Source organism: Schistocerca piceifrons, chromosome 2 (assembly GCF_021461385.2).
Source record: "Schistocerca piceifrons isolate TAMUIC-IGC-003096 chromosome 2, iqSchPice1.1, whole genome shotgun sequence".
In the NCBI taxonomy this organism is placed as follows: Eukaryota; Metazoa; Arthropoda; class Insecta; order Orthoptera; family Acrididae; genus Schistocerca; species Schistocerca piceifrons.
In genome coordinates this window covers 256,590,998-256,614,896 of record NC_060139.1, presented here as the reverse complement: position 1 = coordinate 256,614,896, position 23,899 = coordinate 256,590,998, and the positions used below count along the sequence as shown (strand labels likewise).

At 41.3% G+C, this 23,899-nt stretch overlaps 1 protein-coding gene across 1 annotated transcript in view; it reads right to left on the bottom strand.

Moving 5' to 3' along the window:
* Nucleotides 1-7,945, bottom strand: part of LOC124776653 — a 68,695-nt gene extending 60,750 nt beyond the window's left edge. The window contains exon 1 of the mRNA XM_047251743.1: nt 7,827-7,945. The gene's annotated coding sequence lies outside the window, so the exon portion shown is untranslated. The remainder of the gene's footprint in view (nt 1-7,826) is intronic.
* Nucleotides 7,946-23,899: the final 15,954 nt, after the last annotated feature.

The window sequence follows — 23,899 nt, the reverse complement described above, 5'->3', positions numbered from 1 at the left end:
TGTTTCCAGTATCATTACACAGGTCAGTAAAAAACTGCCGATGGTGATGTGGTGCAAAGGGTACCACAGCAAGCAAACCCTTTTTTCAGCAGACAATCATCGAACATGCGGCAATACTGAAAGTTGTGTATGAATGAAATTGTCAACAATTTTTCCTTTCTTAGAACATTTACACTTTCCTACCGTTCAATGTCACTGAATGTTCTTTTGACATACACTATTCTATGTAAAGGATTTTAATTTATGCAGCTGAACTGATGTGCACCTTTTTTGCTTTTATGACTTTATCAGTGGCAGCCAGGAAGTTAACAAAGTCTTTTCTTCCATTTTGAGTGTCTTAATTGGTAAAGAAAAGTGTGATGAAGTAAGTACTTTTTGTGCACTACCAGTTACATAACTTTTTTCAGACGGGAGATAAGGAAAGGATAAATACTTTATTTCAGTCCCTGTATAATGTATGACATCACCAACAACTTTAATCTTAGCACAATTCAGAGCACCTTTAACACATATGGGCACAGACTCTGATTCATTTACTTTACGACGATTCCTCGTCCTAACAACCAACGGCATTGTAGAAATATAGTAAGATGTACCACGGTCTTTGTTATACACTTCACATATCTGACATGTGCGATAAGCAATAACTTCTTGGCTGTTAAAAGTCTCCAGCCCTGATACAGTCTCCACTTTACCACCACAGAGTAGAGCCCCAGTAACCCAACCATTACTATGTGCTCTAGCATCCACATTAGTGTAAAATTCAGTACGCTTCCACAAAACACTGAAGGGCCATGCAAAATAACTTGCGCACCTATTCCACTCTTCATAGTAATAGCTATATTATCAATAGCTTTATACACTGTAAGGCGTGAATGCCTTCTCCTCCTAAAATAATGCGGCATAACTATTCTGTGTCGATGCTTCTGCACTTGCGACTGCTTGACGACTGACGCCAACTTATCAGAAACATCACTTAAACAGCTGCAAGTTATCGCTAACCGCAACTTCCGGTTGGTCCTTCGCGTACGGCTGCCAGCTTTCGTGTTACAACCTCTGTGTTCATGCTCTTGACAACAGTGAGGCAATAATGTGTTTATGGCATAAGGGTGAAGGGTATCAAGGAGATAACAACATAGCAAAACCCTGTACTTATATACACGGTTTGTGCTTTGTCCACAACAGTTCACTCCAACTCACAAGTTTCTTTTTGTTACCAGTTACACTGACAGTATTTTTCGTGCAATTCAGGACATGGAACAGACATCAAGCTATGTTCTTAGGTCTACGAGACCCTTCACCCTTATGACACGAACACATTATTGCCTCACTGTTGTCAAGACCATGAACAATGAAGTTGTAATATGAAAGCTGGCATTAGTAGAACATATCTGAGTGTTTAAAAGTTGGAATAAACAATACTTTTTGCATATCAACTGCTAATGTATGTGTGTTACTCCCAGGCATATGAAGATGTCACATCATTTTTCATGTTTGTCATTGCACTTTCTGCCTTCCCATGGTGCAGTTCTAGTGTCTTCTCAGCTTTTCTGTTCTCTTGTGAGTGTCCTTTCCCCTCAAGGTGCTACGAGTCAAATGTCTTACAAGTATCTGACCTTGGTCTTCCAAATGATAGATTTGCAAAGTATTTAAGAAATACCCTTTTATACTCCATTTCATTAACTTTCATCTCTGGTAATTTGACTTTAAATGCTTTGTATAAGTGACTAATATTGACATCACAGGTGAGGTAGTCTTTAGAAGACTTTCTTGTACTACAATGGGTCTCCTCCTTTGGAACTGACATTGTATGTTGCTTTACCCATAGAATATCATGCTCAGTATATTTTTATATAAAAACAAAGATGAGGTGACTTACCGAACGAAAGCGCTGGCAGGTCGATAGATACACAAACAAACACAAACATACACACAAAATTCAAGCTTTCGCAACAAACTGTTGCCTCATCAGGAAAGAGGGAAGGAGAGGGGAAGACGAAAGGAAGTGGGTTTTAAGGGAGAGGGTAAGGAGTCATTCCAATCCCGGGAGCGGAAAGACTTACCTTAGGGGGAAAAAAGGACAGGTCTTTAAATATGTCTGCTTGTGTCTGTATGTGTGGATGGATATGTGCGTGTGTGCGAGTGTATACCTGTCCTTTTTTCCCCCTAAGGTAAGTCTTTCCGCTCCCGGGATTGGAATGACTCCTTACCCTCTCCCTTAAAACCCACTTCCTTTCGTCTTCCCCTCTCCTTCCTTCTTTCCTGATGAGGCAACAGTTTGTTGTGAAAGCTTGAATTTTGTGTGTATGTTTGTGTTTGTTTGTGTGTCTATCGACCTGCCAGCGCTTTCGTTCGGTAAGTCACCTCATCTTTGTTTTTATATATAATTTTTCCCACGTGGAATGTTTCCTTCTATTATAATGATATCAGTATATTTTTAGTTGTACACAACACCTCTGTTATCATAAATGTCGCAATCCTCCTCTCTGAAACACAAAATATGTCGTCTCAAATGAAAAACAGCTCCAGTTGCACTAAATTATGTTATTTTATAGACAAACATACGGCCTGTGAGTGATGATAGAAACGATCACTTTGCTAAAAAGAAGTCTACGGATATCAGTGACGGTATGCTGGCTCCTATTTTCGTTGTACACGAGGTGGGATTCTTCCTACACATCAATCATAGGGCTCAAAGATGGCGTAATGTAATGCTGAAACTTGAAGCAAAAATCAAATAAAACTGGAAATTTAAATGGCTGAAGTTGTTTTGATTTGACATTTTATAAGGCTCTGTTGTGCTCGGCAGCAGTCTCATGGCAGTCAACGTGTTTTATCAGTTGCCTCCACAAAGTCTGAGGATATTATTCTTGCAGCACAGTTCTGTCCACTAAATACTTGTCCCATAAAATCATCCCATATGGAAGCAATGAAGGAAAAGGTGCAAAATAAGTTAATTTTGATATGCTTTCATCAGAAAAATCAGCAATTATGTGTGGACAATGTTGCTGAACTCAAGTGTTTGAGAAGATATACGATTTCCAATCCAAATTCTGATCAATATTAGCTCCCACAAATTTTGAACAACCACTTTTATGTATTTCCTTTTCCCTGTATTACAATGTTGTTGTTCATATATATTATCTTGTACTGAACTGATTGAACTGTGTGTTGTTTTTAAATGAAGTAATAGACAATTTACTAAGAACAATCACTAAAACCTTTGAATATTTCATTTATTGCTCTTACTCTTGTTAGATATCTGTTGGCTTCATTACGATGCTTGCATCATTGCTAAAGAGCACAACTTCTGCTTTGCCAGTGTATCGTATTGTGTATTGTGATTTAAACCGGGGACTTAGAAACGACAGAGAGCCTTCATCATCCCGCTGTAGCCCTCAGTGGTTCACAATCCAACAACAGACCACAGCAGTCCACCCACCTCACTGCTGCCCCACACCGAACCCAGGGTTATTTATTGTGTTGTACATCCCCAGTGGAGGCAGTGTGTGACAGGAAATCTCTTTATCTGTGGGTATACAGCTTTTAAATGCACATCATTTAAATTTGTGTAATAAATTTGGTCAATATTATAAATAGTTACAAATCTGAGTATGTGCTGTGCACTTACAACTTATTTCTACAACTAAAAGTTTAAGTGAAACATTTTCATGTGAAAGGTATTGAGAGATTTAATGAAATCTGTCTGGCATTGGGTAGAATGCCAGATTTTTATAAAGATAACACAATGTGTGCTGCAACGACTAACATGCATGGTCACTCTTTGATCTGGTACTGTAATCAGCAATTTTATTTTAAGTAAAAAAAAGTAAAAAAAAAAACTGGTTCCAATATATAAAAGCAGGCAAGGTGTGATTTTTTATTTCTTTAAAACAGTTTGCACCATGTCCTTCAGCTTGCATGTTTCATAATTCTTATAATTGTCTTTTGTTCGAAAAATATGTAAAAATCTGCCAACCGGTTGCACAGGTTTTCTATATACCTTGACCAGGTTTCGTCACCTCTAAGGATGACTTCATCAGAGGGTAAGGTAATTACATGAAGAACATATCGTCAAAGATGTACAGTGATTTAACAGCTGTACATCTTTGATGATATGTTCTTCATGTAATTACCTTACCTTCTGATGAAGTCACCCTTAGAGGTGACGAAATCTGGTCAAGGTATATAGAAAACCTATGCAACCAGTTGGCAGATTTTTACATATTTTTCAAATTTGTGTATACGGTTGTTGCAAACGTCAGCCATGGTCAAAGTTGTGTCTTTTGTTCCCTGAAAACTGTTTTGGTCTGGTGTTCATTTCCCCAGAAAATAATATCCTACCTCTCACTAACGAATGTACACAAGCAAAAAACTGTTTCAGCACTGCTGATGCTACATATAGCAACTACTACACAGCAAATTTTTGCTAGTTTTGAATTGAAAGATATGATAAGATTTTTCTTCAATATGACTCCCCAGAAATTTACTTTCAGTAGCAACACTAATGTTTTAGTTAGCCATAAATAAAATTGGTTGTATTGCATTTTTATTTAGTTGTGTATGGAAATTCAGGGATACCATTTTCTGGGAATTTACTATTAACTTGTTCATGGTAAACCACTCGAGACAGGTCATGCATGATATCTTTTGCAGACCCAGTAAGATGATCCTTGTTATTCCCTTCGATCAATAGACTGGTGTCAATCACAAACAGTGTTGGTTCTGAATCCCCCATGTTTAATGAGCTGTCATTTACACATGGCAAAAATAGAAAATGATCTAAAATTGAGCCCTGTGGAACACAAAGATTTAGTTCTGGAAGATGAATATTGTTCTTGAAGATGAACCTGGAGTTCATTTTCTTCCATATACTTCGTTTCTGGGAGTTCATTTTCTTCCATTACTTCATTTCTGTTATCTGAGGACAATATTCCAAAAACAATTTACTCCAGTCATTTGGTACGCCTCTTACACAGTATAGTTCATGCATCCTCAGGAGAACAGAATGATCAAATTACATCACACTTGTGTTAGGTCTAAGAATAACCCTAAGACTTTTTTGTGATTGTCCATTTAAGCCATAGCTTATTAGGCTAGAAGCAGCTTTTTCAGTTGAGTACCATGGCCCGATTCCATTTTGTATGCACAAATAGTATTATTTTTGTTGAATACTATCAGTTATGAAAGGATCACTTTTTCAACAATTTATACAGTCATTTTTGAAAGGGCTTTACTCAAAGTTTTGAGAAAATTCTTCACCTAATACGTAATGCTTTACTGTAGTAGCAGACCAGATGTCATTCCACTTTTGGGCAAAGGCAGATTTGACGTGGATCCGCATATCTGCAGCTGAAATCGTGAAAAAGAATGGAGGTTAAGTATCTGCTTCTACAGCCAAATTTTTAGCCAATTCATTCCCTGGGATGCCCATGGATTGGGACCAAGAGAAAGACAGTCAGTAACTTGCAGGATGCTTATTGAGTTGGTATACATTAAAATACTGTCGAGGGAGGCGTGTGTAACAAAATGGAGGGCCCTGTTAATGCCTAGCAGCTCCACTGTGAACACACTACCTGATCCAAGCAATAAATGGTGTTGTAAGCCAGTAGGAGACATGAGAGCATATCCTGCCTTATGTATCATCTTAGAAACATCAGTGTAGAAGATGGTAGCACTCTGGAACTCCGCAAGGATTAAACATACAAGATGTTGGAAGATCGTAGTGGTGACACGGATCTTAGGACCCTCGAATAAGTCAGTCCTAATCCATGGTCTAGGCACCATCCAAGGAGAGAGGGGGGAGGGGGGAGGAATACACAGGGTGCATTCCAGTAACTGGACATGGAGAGCCCAACAGAGGGAAGTCGGACAGATTCCAACCGGCAATCCCACCCGTGGGCAGTTATCAGGAGGAAGACATCCCTTATTTGCAAAGAGGATAGGGTACATGGGATGGTCAAGGTATCAGAAAATGGCGATTGCATAAGAAACCAGGCGTTGGCTCTGCTGAATTTGTAGAGAGGGAATTCCCATTCTGCGAGGAGACTGTCAACAGGACTAGTCCAAAAGGCACCAACAGACAGATGCACCCCACAATGAACAGGATCAAGTATTTTCAGAGTCGAAGGAGCTGCTGGCCCATAAACCTAATTACCATAATCTAGTCTGGACAACACCAGAGCACAGTAAAGATGGAGAAGAGTAGCAGAGTCTGCATCCCAAGATGTGTGGGGCAGGAGGTAGAGAGCGTTAAGCTTTTGCATATATGTAGTCTACAGGTGGCGAATATGGGGCAGCCACACCAACTTTTTATCAAAAATAAGGCCCACGAACGGGACTGCGGTACAACATCTAGCAGCTGCTTCCCTAACTAAAGTTCTGGATCGGGGTGAACTGTGGGTCCGATCCGATGACAAAAATGCATAACCCACGATTTAGTGTGTGTGTGTGTGTGTGTGTGTGTGTGTGTGTGTGTGTGTGTGTGTGTGGATCTTATGGGAACCCGACAGCGAAGTCATCAGCGCACAGCGCTTATCAAAACAAAGGAATGTGGAGATAAACTAAAATTGTTGAACACTCATGCTCTCGAAATGACCACACGCTCTATCTCATATGCACTAAAACCAATTAGGAGACAAAGCAGAAGTCCATGAAATTAAAACACAGAGAAAACAAAACACAGAGAAAACAAAACACAGGAGAGTCAAAAGAAATGGACAGAGAAATGTGACTGGCTGAAAAAACTTGGGTGAGCCAGTCATACTGTTTACACATTAAAAACCTCTCCCTAAAATCTTGTTAAAAATGTTGGATAAATCACGAAACTTTAAAACTTTAACAGCATTTGTTTGAACATTGCTTAAAATAGAAGGCAGATCTGTCAGCAAATAAAATGCAGTCTTAATAAAATGTGGTGCACAGTAATCTGCACCCCACAAGCACCACACATTGGCGGGTCCTCTTTCTGGACTAAGAATCCTTGCATCACGGGGTTGTGGCCTGTGCGAAGATGAGTATGAAGGATCTCATCCCGTCAATGTCGCTGGAAGGAAGTACACCACGGCCGAGTTGTGGGCTTTACATCACGGAGCTTGTTGTCGGTCACTTCAGCCACTCGTCTTCCCATCGAAGCACGACTTTGTACCTGAACAGCGAGGTGAAAGCATACAGAGGGATGGCACACTAAAATACCCGAGGATTGCAACATGCTTCCTTGGCTGCTCAATCTGCCCTTTTGCTCTCCGCAATTCACATGTGCCTGTGTACCTTCCCTCCCTAGTCACCGTAGTTGGAGAAGGGCATCCTGGATGATTATCTGATGGATACAAACATAGGAGAAAGTGAAGGGCACTCAGAGAATCTGAACAGATAAGAGACTTAGCACTGGATGAATGTCTGATCTGCTATAGTGCCTGCAAGATCGCAGTAATTCTGCAATGCACGATCCGGAAAAACGACAGAGCAACCAACAGCCCCCCCCCCCCCCTCCCCTGCTTTGACCCACATGTAAAGACAGCTACATAATTTCATGCTCATATAAAATTTCTGTAAATATCAAATTAAAAACAGAAGCATGGGTGCAAACTCTACTGTACTACACTAAATCTAAAATGACACAGGGCCTCTGCAGGAACCAAGGTGACAGGCAGTTAAAACTGGATTTGGGGTTGTACTAGCTCCACACTGAGTGACTACAGCACATGCTGCATGCGGATCCCAAACAGCATTGTAGCTCGTGGACGGTCGAAGAAAAGGCATTCCTGAGGCGAACAAGCTACAGTATGGTGTGCGGGTGAAGTTGGAGATGCAAAGATCTGACACACCTGACACACCACGAGGAGCTGCTGCCGGATGTTAAATGGCTGTTCCCAAGCCTCAGCACAAAGGCAAAACGCTTTGAAACTGGAGAAGATGCACCGTGTCCGCTGCCCAAGAGCAGTGGCTAAGGCACCTCTTCAGGGTTCTGGCTTTCAGGTCTCTCAGGTGTGGCAACCATGGCAATTTCGAGTCAAAAATGAGGCTCAGAAACCGCACTGATTCTCTAAAACGTAGGATGGTGTTCCCCTATGCAAGGCAGGCAAATTAAAAATATAAAAATATTGCAAGAATGATTAAAATGAACACACACACACACACACACACACTTATCCGCAAAAAACTGAAAGCCCATCTCTGCAGCCCACTCCTCTAGCTTCCGCACAGTAAGTTGCAACTGGTGGCTTGCAGTTGCAGCACTGGTGGAGGAACATAAAACTGCAAAATCGACCACAAATAAGGAGTACTGTACAGGACTCCTTAGCACAGATAAGATACTGTTTATGGCTATGGCAAATAGGGTAACACTCAACACACTGACTGAGGGACACCATACTCTGCTCAAAACAAGCTGTTAGCAAGGCACCAACTTGGGTCCAAAAAAATCGTTCGGACAGGAAAGACCGTATGAAGATGGGAGGTGGCTACGGAAGCCCCATTAATGCAGTTGTACAAAAATACAGTGTCTCCAATTACTATCGTATGCCTTACCAATATTGAAGAATATACCAACACACTGCTGCTTATGCAGAAAAGCGTGCTTAATAGCTGTCTCTAGCAGGGTCAGTTTGTGAACAGTGGACCGGAATTTCCAGAATCCACATTGAGAGTGGCTAAGGAGTTGTCTGGTCTGTAACAGCCAGACTAGATGATGGTTAATCATTCACTCCAGGGTCTTTCCTATGCAGCCCATTAAGGCGATATTCCTGTAACTACTGGGAGACGTATGGTCCTTTCCCGATTTCAGGGGAGGGATCAGCACCGCCTCCCTTGAGGAGTTGGGGTAGGTGCCTGTCTGCCATATAAGATTAAAACATTGGAAGAGGATTTGCTTTAATGCCACTGGCCAATGCTGAAGCATGCAGTACCAGGTGCAGTATCACGTGTCTCAGACAGTACCGATTTGAGCTCCCACATGGAGAATCGAGAGTTGTAGGCCTCAGAAAAGTCAGATTTGATGTCTAACTTGCCCTTCTCTACAGTTGCATGATAGCAAAGAAACGCCAGATCCTGCCTTGCATCAGCTGTAGTTTTTGCAAAATGTTCCGCCAGTGTCCGAGTGATGTCTCTGGGTATTGTTTGGAGATGCCCATCAGTACTGCTGCTATCGGTAAATGACTGTGTTTACCTGAAATGCTCCAAATGGCTTCCCATACTATTGCAGAACAGGTGGACCAGTTGATGGAGTCCAGGAACGCTTACCATGACTGGTTTGTGCTCTCCTTAGTGACGCGATGAGCCTTGGCTCTCACTATTCGAAAGGCTGTGAGGTTGTCTGCTGTTGGGCGGCATTTAAACCATTGAAGAGCTGCACGAATGGCCTAGATGACTGAATGGCACTCATCTATCCATCAAGGTACAGGTAGCCTCCTAAGAGGACCGAAAGACTGTGGTATGGGTAGGTCAGTGGCATGATGGATCACACACGTGATGTGGGCCACCCATTCCTGGACGCTGTCACGGTGTTCAAACATTGCCAACAGGCTGAACAGCATCCAGTCAGCCCTGCTGATTATTCATTTTGGTGGTGTCTGTTCCAGCAATCCTCCATCCAGCAAGTGGAAATTGTCACTGGAATGAAGGTCATCAGTTGCTTCCCACTGTGCTGAGTCTGCAAGGGCTGGATAGCAATAAAGAGAGGTCGGTGGTGGAGGATGACCCAGTAACAGCTGAGAAATGTGTGGGAGACTGCCTGTGTTAAGGATGAAAAGCTTCTGAGACATCATGGGGTTGTCCAACACTCGATCCCTGGAGCAAGTATAGTGTGAGCCCCATAAAACATTATGGGCACTGAAATCACCCAGCAGGAGAAACGGGTGGGGTAGCTATTCAATAAGGCCTATGAGAGAATCTGAGCCCATTGCATCCTGCGGAGGTAAGTACAGGGGCAGATAGTGAGCATCGAACTCACATGAACTGCAACAGCTATGGCTTGTAGGGCAGTAACTATAAGGGGAGAGCAGAGGAGTGGTGGGTGTTATTAAAAAAAGAAACATAGCAACACCTCCCTTGGTTCGTTCCCAGTAACATCATCCTAACGGTCGAGGGTACAGCTCTAACACAGGGGCATAAGTATGTTCCACTCTAATATGGGGGCCATTTATCATGGTGGTTGGACTTTCGCCCTGTCTTCCCGCCATGGTGGGGTACCCATAATGGTTGGAGTTTCAGCTTTGGGACAAGATGGTTGCCGCGGGAAGACTTTGCAGTCCGTTGACTCTATGCAGAAGCAACAGGGCCATCAAGCCAAATGACATCGACATGGTCCAACAGTCTACCACCTGTTTTTGCCTGTGGCGGAAGCTTCCCTTTTGCTTTCTTCGCCTGGGAAGGCTTTGTGAGAATTACCATAACAGTGGCAGAGGATTTTTTTACACGATTTTTGTCTATATCAGATTGTCTGAGATCTGATTTTTTTTTACAAGATTACTTGTAAAAGATCAAACACTGGACTTTTTACATGACTCTGCCATTGGAGGCGCCTTGAATTCCGCTATTGTGGTACCTGTGGCCTTCTCTGATGATTTTGGAGGGGCTATGGGCTCAGAAACGACTGCAGCTTGACAAGTACACAAACAAACACAGGTACTAGTGCAGACACTAGCAACCTCCATATGTGTAGAAGTGCTGGCTGCGACATAGTCTTTTTAAGGGTGGAAACAAAAGAGGTAGAAAATGTGGGAGGCTTCATGGCATTACAGATCATTGTGGCCTCTCCATATGGGATGTGTTTTGAAGTCTTAATCTGCTGTATCTACCGCTCTGCAAGGAAGACAGTTCAAGCCCCACTCCGGAAAGGGTGAGCCCCAGAGCAATTTACACACTTTGCAGGAGAGGAACGGCCAATGCCATCATGGGGGGCCTTGCTACATTTTCCACAAGTGGCTTCACTCTTACATCTTAAGGCAGTGTGCCCACAGCACTGGTACTTAAAACAGCACATTGGGTTAGGTTCAAAAGGCCTTATACTGAGATGTGCTCTGGGAGTTTCGTGCTATTGAAGGTAAGGATGAAGGAGCCAGATTTCACCAGACCCCCATCCACCCTTTTCAACATATTCTGCATGTCTATGATCCCCTCCTGAGTGCACTCATCCTTCAGTTCCTCCTTGGGAATATCAAAAAGATCTCGACACATCACAACACCTTTGCTATAGTTCAAAGTGTTATGGAGCTCCGTGTCTATGGCATATTCTCCAAGGCATTTGCATACAACAAAAGTTTTTAGCATGCAAAAGCGTGTAATAAGAATCATTTACAGTGTAAATTCAAGATCATCATGTAGAAACCTGTTCAAGTAACTCTGTATTCTAGTCTCAGTATATTTATTCCTTATTGAAATTTGTTGCAAGTAATACATCTCTACTTCCAAGCAATAGCTTAATAAATAGTATCAATACCAGGAATAACAACACTTTACATAAAGACCTAAAATCACTTAACTTGGACCAAAAAGGGGTCCAATATTCAGGAACAAATTTTCAATAAATTACCAGCAACCATTAAAAACTTGGTTTCAGATAAAGCATGGTTTAAACATAGTTTGAAAGACTTTTTGATAGGCAACTCCTTCTACCCTATGGGCGAATATCTTACGAAGGACTATTAGACAGCTTAAGGAAAAACGTCTGTTAGATTTCAGTTCTGACAGCACTTGGTGACAACAGTGAAGATTAGGTATTTTGCGTATGATAAATTTTTAAAATTTAATAACAATGTTTCATTCTGACAAGAGTATTAATTCTGTAAATATTAGTAGTTCCAGTTTACTGTAATTTATTCACCTTTCTTGACAATCTCCTGACAAATAATAAGCGTAGTAAGTATTGTATTCAAATGTTTTACATTTTTTATGTTATTCTTTCTGACATGTTCCACACCCACAAGAATAATCTCATTTTTAGGTCTATGGAACAAAAACTAAATGTAATCTAATCTAGCTTCCCAGAGGCTTGTTCCTTGTTGGGAATTAGCAGGTTCAACCAACAGCATTCTATTATACAGTCGTTTGATGGACTTCAGTGAACCTGCGATGCCCTCCAAATCTCTTTGAATATAAAAAGGCAAAACTCTGTCAAAACTGCCCACTTTCCATTTCACAATTAAAAACAAATTCTGGCTGGCAGCATGCATTCTGTTCATATGTATGGAAAAATTCTGTGTAACCTCCGAGTGTAGAAGACTGGCTACACGAGCCCTCTTATTTGATTAGGTGTTAGTACCTACCAGCGGCCCACCCACTCTGCTGGGAAGTTGAAGAGGAAACTTTGAAGGATCCATCTCAGTCCCATGAGCAGCTAGAGAAATAGAAGTCCACTTATACAGAGCCCCGCATGACTAGGTAAGCCTTATACAGCTGAGATGTGGCAGGTTCTCCAGAAGTTGCCCACTAACAGCTGTTCCATCCCAACAGCCATGCACCTCATCCGTGCATAGCACACCTTGAGATTGAGTTTTTTTAAGAAGTTTATTCCACCCTCGAGATCAGGGTGGTCAAGCCAAGCCAAGATTCCCTGAGACACACAACATTCCATCGCCGCATTGCACGGTGGTCACTGAAGCATGCCCAGAGCTTACGGTGACAGATGACTGGCGGCACTTACCAGTCACCAGCTCAGAAACCCTGGGGTCACCACACCCATACACAGCAAACGAATGCTGAGCCCCTGAGGGGGCATGTCTCGAAGGTAGAAAACTGGAAGCCATGGGAGACGGCCATGCAGAGGCCCATCAGATGATGCCTTGGAGTCGGCACTCAGCAGATGCTGCTGAGTGGGAACTGCATCAGATGCAAAAATCATTGACACACAATACCAGGGTAACCAGGGGCCCAACAATGTTTAAAAGCCCATTGATGGCTACGAGGAAGAGTGTGACACTTAACACAGAACCCTGTGGGATATCACTCTCCTGCATCTGAGGGGTGCTGAGTGAAGCGCCAACTCGAACCTGGAAGAGCCGGTGGGATAAAAACTTGCAGATAAAAATCAGAAGGGAGCCGTGAAAGCCTCAGTCGTGGAGGGTAACTAAAACGTAATGGCACCAAGCTGTGTTGCATGCCTTATGAAGGTCAAAGAAGACTGTGACAAGGTGCCAGTGGTTAGTAACAGCCTGCTGGACTGCTGTTTCCAATCTGAGTACATGGTCAGTTGGAGATCGTCCTTCCTAGAAGCCACACTGATATGAGGACAAAAGGCACCAAGATTCAATTACCCGACATATCAGAAGCTAAACATCTTCTCAAGCAGTTTACAAAGAACATTTGTCAGGCTAATTGGGTGGTAGCTGTCTAGAGACGTTGGGTGCTTCCCCGGGCTTAAGGAAAGGAATAACTATAACGTCTCTCCATTGTGAAGGTAAGGCACCCATTAGCCAAATGCAATTGAAGACCCTGAGTAGATGCTGCCTCTGGGTAACGTCCAAGCACTGGATCATCTGGTTGTGAGTGGAATCCCAGCCTGGGGCTGTGTCATGTGAAGAGGTAAGAGCCTGCAAAAATTCCCATTCAGTGAATGGTTCATTATACTAGGGTTCAGCTTGGTGGGGGTTGCAACAGGGAGCGTCTGTTCAACTCGGTATTTCTGTCAGAGAACAACAGCAGTATAGGAAGAGGACACTGATGCTGTCGCAAAGTGTGTTGCGAGGTGCTCTGCAAGGACAAAGAGATCATACACAGAAAAACTTTGAGGATAAGACTCTAGACCGTTGACTAGTGCTGGCAGCCCAGAAGACTATGGGGCTTGGAGCAAACCTGCGATGAAGAGGCCTGTGCCCCCAAGGAGAAAACATAGCACTTCCATCATTCCTTTTTACTCTGCTTAATAAAGTAGTGAGCCTTAGCATGGAGACACTTAAAAGTGAGGAGGTTGGTCTTCAAAGGGTGTCGATTAAATTGCTGCAGCACCCATCGGCGGTCCTGAGTGGCAACTGCTACGTCCTTAGTCCACCACAGTACCGACTGATGCCATGGGATACCTGTGGATAGGGGGACAGTAGTGGCATCTGCATGAAGAATAGTTGCAGAGATGCCCTGCACAGCTGAGTCAATGCAATTCAAAAGAAAGAGTGGTTGATTGGCTCTGCGGAATGCCCAACAAGGGGGTCTGTCTGCCTGACAGTAGCAGGGGAACAAAAGAATCACCAAAAGCAGTCACTGTCACAAAGGTCACCATCGGGTGACCAATGTAGGGAAGCCATGAGAGCAGGGGAGGAGATTGTGAGATCAATAGCAGTAGAGATGGCTTGAGCAGCACAGAAGTGGGTAGGGGAACCGTCATTGATGAGACACAAATCAAAGTCATAATAAGCTGGTCAATTATAAGACCCCAAGCCATTGAAATGGCACTCCCCCACAGCAGGTGAAGTCCACTGAAGTCCCCGAAGAGGCGATATGGGGGCAGAGAGTTGTTGTATTAAGGTAGACAGTTCAACATAAGGAAGTGGCCTATCTGGAGAGTGGTAGACATCGCAAACGATGACTGCTGGAGTCATCTGCACCCTGACTAATATTGCTTCTAGGCTGGCATGAAGGGAGATCCTATCACCAATGACATCAGCGTGAATCAAAGTGCAGACCCCTCCAGATGTTATCCCGGGGATGGCAATGTTCTGACAGAATGTCCAATAACCAAAAAACACTGGAGAGTGCTCGTCACGGAAGTGTGTTTATTGAAGAGCAGAATAAGAGCAAACAAGGCATTGTATTTCCGATTGGTGATGATAATATCCATTGCAATTCCAATGGATTATCAAGTGGCGAGAGTCCAGGTTAGACATAAAGAAGCTGCGGGAGGTCATGTTACTTGACTCCTTTGGAGGTGGCACTTCTTCGGCCAGGGAGGGGGAGCAGCTCCCGTAGGGAAGTGGCACAACAGAGGCAAAAGTTGAAGAAAGTAACACTGGATGGTGTCTGTAATATTTCTGGCATGCCTCATCATGAGATAGGCGATCTAGGGACTCGTACTCTCGGAACTTCTTTTCTGGTACGCTGGGCAATCTGGCAGGCGAGGAGAGTGGCAGTCATGACAATTGACACGCACAGGTTGTGGAACACAGGGGCTTCCCTCATGGAGTGGGTGTCCACAGTCACCACACAGATGGCCCACTGTACAGTGTGAAGACTTATGCCCACAATGCAAGCACCAAAAACACCTCATGGGTGCTTGGCCGTATGGCTTCATATCACATCAGTAGCACAAAACCTTGACCATCTCTCCCTCGAATGCCAGAATGAAGGTGCCGTTATTGGTGCAGTTGTCTTTATGACCCTCATGCACATGTCAAAGAAACTGAACGCTGCATTGCTCCAGATTAGCCTGGAGTTCCTCATCAGTTTGCAGGATGAGGTCCCTATGAAAAATCACTCCCTGGACCATATTCAGTGACTGGTGAGCAGTGATAGACACTAGGACATTGTCAAGACGACCACACGCACATAGAGCTGAAGACTGGGTGGCGGTAGAAGCTTTGATCAACAGGGATCCCGATTGCATCTCACTAAGAGACATCACTTCATCAAACTTGTCCTCAATATTGCCCACAAAAAACAATGGCTTTGTGGCGGTGAACGTGTCCCCACCTGTCTTAGTACAGACGAGGTAGTGGGGAAAGTGTTTCATCCCATGACGGCAAGCCTGGCCCTCCTCCAAGGATGTAGCCAGGAAAGAGAAGGCTGCCAGCTCTTACAAAGCAGCATTCAATGATCCTTCACTATTTGAAGAGGCGGCCAATTCAGAATGGCCAGATTTTTGCAGTCTGATACACTTCATGTCCCAAACATCTGCCCCGATACCACCCAACCGATCAGGGGCTCTTCCCATTGGCACCACCCAGCTGCAGCATGGGCTACCTGATACGGCCTTTGGCAAGATGATATTTTTTACATTCAATCATTTTAGTGGGTTGTTCCTTATGGAAATATTGTTCTTTTTTCCCCTGTCTCTTCTCTAATGTATATTTTCAGTTTTATTACCATCACTCAATTACACTGGTCATGAACGATGAAAAGCTGTTTTTAACTATGTGATATATGGATGTTGTCATTTTAAGAAAGATTTTAATGATGTGTGAAGCCGTAATGGTACCAACACTATAGCTCGTATCTGGTAATTAATTCATTTATTTGCTCTTGAACCCTGATACAATATTATGTGTAGTTCTGTAAGCTGTTTTACGCTGGTAACACGAGAAAAAATCTGCTTTATATCTTAGATCTGAAAATGGGTAGATTGTTGGCCAAAATTAGTAATCCATCCAAATAAAGAAGATTTCATATGCAATCCTTACCTCCAGGGTTGTCAATTCATAAACATAAAAAAAAGATATTGAATTGTTCACAAATATACATTCCAGTAACAAAATTAACTTCAGAGGGTCTTTTTCTGGTTTTTCTGTAATGAGAATAACTTTCCTATCTATCAACATGATGTTTGTAGTGCAATTCTCTATGGAGAAGGCAGTAGTGCGGGGAGTGGTAGGGGTGAGGAGAGAGGGGGAGGGATGGAGGGGAGAGGGATGGATGGGGAGAGGGGGAGATCGGGCAAGAGGGGTAGGGGCAGAGGGGGAGGGTGGGGAGGGGGGACAGGGGAGAGATGGGGTACAGGGGAGAGAGTGGGGGGACAGGGGACGGGGTGGGGGGTTGGGATAGGCCTAAAGGTTTGAGGAGAGACTGGAGATCCTGCTGGATTTTTGGATAGGATCACTGAGACAGCATTGGTAGATGGATGAATTTGACAGCTGGTGGAGTCCTTCCACCAGGTAATCCTTATGGTTCAAAACCACAGTGGTGGGGTCTTTGTCAGAAAGTGAAATTGTAAGGACAGCATCATTTTTTGTTGGTAGACTGCGGTTCTTTCTGCAGCTGTGTGTTTAGCTTTCACATTTACGGATTTGGGGAATGATGATGAGGCAAGGTTTGAGGTTAAGAAATACTTGAAAATCAACAGGGGGTGATTTGGGGGCAGTGGGAGTGGAACACAGTTGGATGGACGAGTGAACTGAGTCAGCCATGCTCATTATTGGCCTTTGGTTGAGTGTGATTGGTAGGGTTGGTGTTGAAAAAGTATTTCCACTATAGTGAAATGGAGGAGAAGAGAAGGTCTTTAATTAAGTCCAGCATGATTGAATTTGGGAATGTGGCAAGAGGTAAGGCCTTTGGAAAGGACTGATACTTCTGTGGGACTAAGAAGTTTTTGGAAAAAGGTTCATGACTGTTCCACTTCATTGCTATTTTCTGTCTTTATATACAAGCAATACTCAAAATAAGTCAGTTACTACTGGGTGGAATTTAACATTCCAATTTTTGAGGGAGTCCTTTGAACCATACAGAGCCTTTCTAAGTTTACAAACTTTACCATTCATTTTATTGCAACATCCGGGATATGTAGAAAATTAATAGTGCCATTGATGTATGCCACGTTAGGTTGCTATTAGTGCAGCAGTAAGTATTCTAAGCAGGTAACAATCAAGTGAAAGCCTGGATTTATGGAATGCTTTAAAATGTGTACCGTGTTATATTAAGGGAACCCTAAAACCGAGTCATATGCTAGGGAAAACTGCTTCAGTACTATAATTGGTTATGTTGACTCTGATTGAGCTGTTGACAGTAGATAGAAAGTAGACAGGTGGTTATCTGTTTGAAGTTTTGGATTGTAGTGTGTCACGGGCATCTAAGAAGCAACCTACAGTGTGTCTGTCATCAACAGAATCAGAATTTTTAGCTTTAAGTATGGCAACTAAAAAACCCTGTTGGTTCAGTAATTTGTATTACAGTCTTCCTGAAACTCAAAGTGCTGTTGAACTTTATGAAGATAACATGCCAGTGATAAGCCTTTGGAAGAATCCAAAGTTTCACCATAAACTTAAGCATATACATGTCAAACTGTTATTTGCTAGGGAGAAAGTTTTTGTTTTGAAAGTAGTGTTAAAGCACATTAGCACAAATGAGCAATAAGCTGATGTTCTGACAAAGCCTCCACGTAAAATAAAATCTGAAAAATTTAGCGCCTTGCTTGGACTTATTTAAATCTTTTAATCTAGTTTTCATAAAATCGTTAATTTACACTCAGGGAGGTCATTAGTTGGAGTACCAAAGTTTCACCCAGTAATCTTGAGCTGGCCTGTAGCAAGGTCCAACTATTTCGAAATAGCAATTGTATTGCTATCAAGACATCTGCAAATGCATAAAATAGTAGTTTTTTCTGTCACTAACTCAACAGGTGACTTCAAAATCTCTCTCATAACATAATTTACATACAGAGGCTACACCCTTATAATCTAAATTTTCTTTTACATAAACATTAATGTTGAATATGAAGTGAAACACTTAATATAGCTCAAAAGCCAGAACCTTTAAGTTTCTCCAGAAAAATGTTGTAATTTGTGCCCTCACGTGTCTTTGACAGACCACAAAAAATCCTAATATGCAAAATCTTGCCATTTAGGTATTTTAATACAGGGTCAGTGAAATATGGTATCAGATGAGAGGATGCTCTGGGATCATGGTGACTGACTCAGAATCATACTTGTAGATATGCTCAATTGCTAAATGGGTTAATAAATATTTATCCTAGCACCCGTCTTAAATATAGGATCTAATAATGGCATACTATAGTCTGCATGGGAAGATACCTTGTGAAAGTGATGCACTGAATACATGCCTCAGTACAGTACCTGTATCTGAGGAATATCCTTTTCAATATTGTACTTGTGCAAAATTATGAAAGGATGAAATACAACCACAAATTACAAGCTCAGTTCGGCATAATTTGCAGGTAGACTCGTTTTAACTAAGAGTATGGTGCTAGCTTATTTTCAATACTGTCTGCTCCTGTTGTTCCATGGCACTGTTTTCTATGTAGCCAAAGTGTGTTGGCATTATTAGCTGTAAGTGAAAATGAGTAAACAGCAATAGCAAGAAAATAGTTCTCTGTATCACATCACAATGTGCAGTACATCCCATGACTTCGGCATCTGCTTCACCATAATTTGCACACATTATGGTGCTAGCACAAGAGAATTTTAATTTTTTTTTCAACTCCATTGTCATAACACTACCTTCACTTCACATGTGATTATTTCACACTTTTGTCACTCATATTTTGCAACTTTCCTTAACTCTGCTTTGGCTGCTGCCTTAACTATTTGCTTTTACTTGTCTTTCCTCTGTTAGATCAGATTAGATTCCTTCCAATTGATCCGTAGTGAGGAGGTCCTCCAGGATGCAGGACATGTCAGAAAAACAATAATACATGAAAATATTTACAACTAAAGCAAATAAGCTAATGTATCTTCTACAGGTCCCAAGTAGAATGATCATCTTTTTCTTCTCTGGTGAACACTCTATGAAAGGATCATTTTACAAAACTCATTTACTAAGATCGCAGTAATACACTAAATTTAAAATTTAAAAAAAAAATTATTTATAAGGTAATAAACATATAAGAGAACTACTACACTACTTATTTACAATGAACACATTACTGCACTGAAATGGTGCAGAAGTCAGATTGTACTTATATATATACAAAAACTGTTGGTTCTACTGCGAAATTCATCAGTGGAGTAGGAGTTGGCCACCAATAAATCCTTTAGGCTTCTCTGAAACTGAATTTCATTGGTTGTTAAGCTTTTAATGGCTGTTGGCAAGTTATTGAAAATGTGTGCTCCTGAATAATACACACCTTTTTGTACAAGAGTAAGTGACTTTAAAGCCTTGTGAAGATTATTCTTATTTCTAGTATTGATTCCATGAACTGAGCTGTTGTTTGAAAAAGTGGTATATTTTTAATGACAAATTTCATTAAGGAATAAATATATTGGGAAGCAATAGTTAGTAAACCTAGTTCAATAAACAGGCCTGTGCAGGATGTTCTTGAGTTCACACCACATACAATCTTATTGCACATTTTTGTGCCCAGAAAACTTGGCTTGATGAATTACCCCAAAAAATAATCCCATATGACATTATAGAGTGAAAGTAAGCATAGTATGCCAGCGTTTCCATTTTTGTATCCCCTATGTTTGACAGAATTCGCACTGCAAATAGAGATTTGTTTAGGTGCTTCAGCAGTTCTGTGGTGTGCTTCTCACAGTTGAATTTATTATCAAGCTGTAATTCCAAGAATATAACACTGTCCACTTCTTCTATCTGCTTGTCATCATATGTTACGTATAAACTCGTGGGGCACCCCTTACAAGTTCTGAACTGCATGTAGTGTGTTTTTTCGAAGTTTAGTGACAAGGAATTGGCTAGGAACCAGTGATTAATGTCCACAAATATTCTATTAGCCAATATTTCTAAGACTTCATTTGATTTGCTACTTACTGCAATGTTCGTATCATCATCAAACAAAACAAACTTGGCATATGTTAATGTTACTGATGAAAGGTCATTAATATACACAAGAAAAGGTAAGGGCCCTAAGATGGAACCTTGTGGGACCCCCACATGTAATTAGTTCCCAGTTGGATGATGCCTGATAACTTAATGCATGTCTCTTTCCTAATAACACCCTTTGCTTTCTGCCAGAGAGATAAGATTTGAACCATTTTGCAACATTTCCTGTTACACCATAATATTCTAATTTACTTAAAAGGGTATTGTGATTTACACAGTCAAATGCCTTTGACAAATCACAAAATATACCAGTTGCCTGAAACTTTTTGTCTAATGAATTAAGTACATTTTCACTGTAAGTGTAGGTAGCCTTCTCAATATCAGAACCCTTTAGAAGTCCAAAATGTGACTCTGACAGCATTTTATTTGTGATAAGATGGTTATAAAGCCGATTGTACATCACATTTCCTAAAATTATTGAGAATGCTGGCAAAAGTGAAATTGGACAGAAATTTGACTATTTCTTTATCTCCCTTCTTGAACAGTGCCTTAACTTCAGCGTATTTTAACAATTCAGGAAATATTCCATTGATAAACGACTGGTTACACACATGACTTCATATGTTACTTAACTCAGAATGACATTCTTTAATTAACTTTGTTGATATTTCATCATATTCACTAGATGTTTTTTATTTTAAAGAATTTATGATGGACATTACTTCTGCTAGGGTAGTGAAGGTCAAATTCATATCATGGAAGTTACTTGAAATGTCTGGTCTGAGGTGTCCCATGGCAGCATCTACAAAGCCTGACAACCCCATCTTTTCATCTTTTCAGTAAGAGTTATAAAATGTTTGTTAAAAAGTTCTGCAACACTATATACATCTGTCACCAATGTATCATTTACTCAGGTCGACCGAAACGTCCGATCCCACCCGTAGGCTTTGACCCGTAACGTAAGGCTGTTGTTGTGGTGAGTGACATCACGACAGCGTGGAATTTAGTTTGTGAGAGTGGCGTGTTTGTAGGTGTCGTTTTGATGTGACCGGTGGTGCGCTCTGGTGGTGTGTTAGGTGATGTTTTTTGTTTAGTTTGCGAGTGTGGCGTCATGTGTGAATTTTGGTAAATTGCTTTTTTTTATGTCTTTGGTAGGTATGGATATGACTGACAGGGTCAACAGTTTTCGGTTGTCGGCTATGATGGGGGACAGTGCGTTGTCTCTAATAAAATTTCTTCAACTATTCGGATTTTTGGATGAAGTCGTGAAGTGTTTAGTATGTCGTGAAGAAATGAGGCTTACTTAAAGTTCTGGTGTCTCGGACCAGGGATGGCTGTATGTGGAGGTGTCTTAAGGATAACAGGTCAAGGAAAGTGTTCGATCCCAATGTGTGGTTGTGAATGTTGGTATTGGTATCGGGAGATGTTTTTGAGCTATATAGGTCAAGGGAAGTGTTAGGTCCTAATTGATGGGATCGGGAGCTGCTGTTGAGCTATATAGGTCAAGGGAAGTGTCCGATTCCAGATGATATTGTGTTTAGTGGTATTTGGGGAGATCTGTGATGTCGGTTTTTTTCATCGTTTTGCATGGTTTTATATGGGGGTAGGTGTCTAAGTTTGTTTATATTTAGTTTATCCCCACCCAAAAACCCCCTACTTCCCTCACTTGTCCCGTTAGTGTCATTAGGCTTTTTGTGGAATGTGTGTGTGTTTTTCGATGTATTTTTGTCCTCATAATGTGTACAAAACGACATTATATGCGCCATATTGGAATCGTGGTTTATGGTCGTTTCCGCCATATTTGTGACGTCACGGGTCAAAGCAGACGGGCGGGATCAGACGCTTCCGTATTTCCATTTACTCTTAATCCTATTTGCCCCTCTTCATGTCTTGTTCTACTACCAGTCTCCTCCTCCACTATTTCCCATACTGTCTTTATTTTGTTATTTGATATGACTATCTTTTGCTTGTAATATATTTGCTTTGATGTCCATATCACAGTCTTTAATATTTTGCAGTATTTCTTGTAATGTGCTATAGCATCAACATCAGGACTCTTTCGGATTGGCAGATAGTTTCCTTTTTGTTTTACAATATACCTCTATTCCTTGTGTAATCCATGGCTTCTTTGTAGACTGCTCTAACCTTGGTTAGTTTTGGGGGAAAACAGTGTTCAAATAAGGTAAGCACCTTATTAGCAAAAGCGTTGTATCTTTCACTCATGCCATGAGCACTCTAAACCTCACTCAAAGGAATGTCTCTGACAGGTGTCCTAAAATAATCAATTTTTGGCTTAGTGATTACCCTCTTGAGTTCAGATTCAGCATTTAGGTCTACTGCATATTTTGTCTCGTGTATGCTATAACTGTGCTAACAGAACAGTGATGCCATTAACATGACAGGGATTCAAGCTTCAAGAAACGATCAGTGTAAGAGATCACCAACAAAACAAAGGCATCAGCAAAACAAACTAACAGGACCTTCATGGAAATATGAGGTTGGCCTGCGATGTTGTTATTAACACCTTTAAACATATTTAAAACTTGAAAATGTCAGACCACAATGGAAAGCTAGTGGGTTTTCATCACAACTATCACCTTACAACCCAAGTTACACTCCACGTTACACAACGTAAATGATACAATCAAATCCACCACCCAGAAAAACTAAATGTACTTTTAGAAACAGAACACAAGAATGATATCTACAACTGAAACATACACACTACTATGATATAATCAAATCCACCACCCAGAAAAACTAAATGTACTTTTAGAAACAGAACACAAGAATGATATCTACAACTGAAACATACACACTACTATGATATAATCAAATCCACCACCCAGAAAAACTAAATGTACTTTTAGAAACAGAACACAAGAATGATATCTACAACTGAAACATACACACTACTATATCAAGGATGACATACACACAACATACGACACCACACCTCAAGAAACTGCTTACCACTAACTCGTTTTAGACGCTAGATCTGACTAATTTTCACTCTGCCCTACTGCGTCTTTCCTAGTCCAGGACTCCTACTCAACTACTGAATATTTTCATTTTCTCCTACACTTTCTCTTCCTCTGCATTAAAGAAGTGCTGTTTCAGAAAGCTAGTGCTTCTGTAATATATTATTTGTTTGTTGCTTCTGCAGTGCTTTGGTAAGCAGAAACATTTTCAATTTTTTAATAGACTGTTGTTACATTTGAGATTACTTCCTTCTTGTTCCCAAATCCTAATTATGTCCATTTCTGACACCTGCAATAACCATTATAAATGTTTCAATTCACATCTTTAGCCACATGGATCCTTCAGAGATGTCACATGAGAGAAGTTGTACATTAACACAACGAAGCACAGTGACTACCGTGAGTCATATCCATAAGCTACAGCAAACTCAAACAATAATTTACTTTACTTGTACTTGTTGGTTGGTTAGTTTCAAATTCCATGGATCATTTGCACAATAAATCATAATGATGTGGAAAAAGTCATTTTAAATTCACATGAAGAA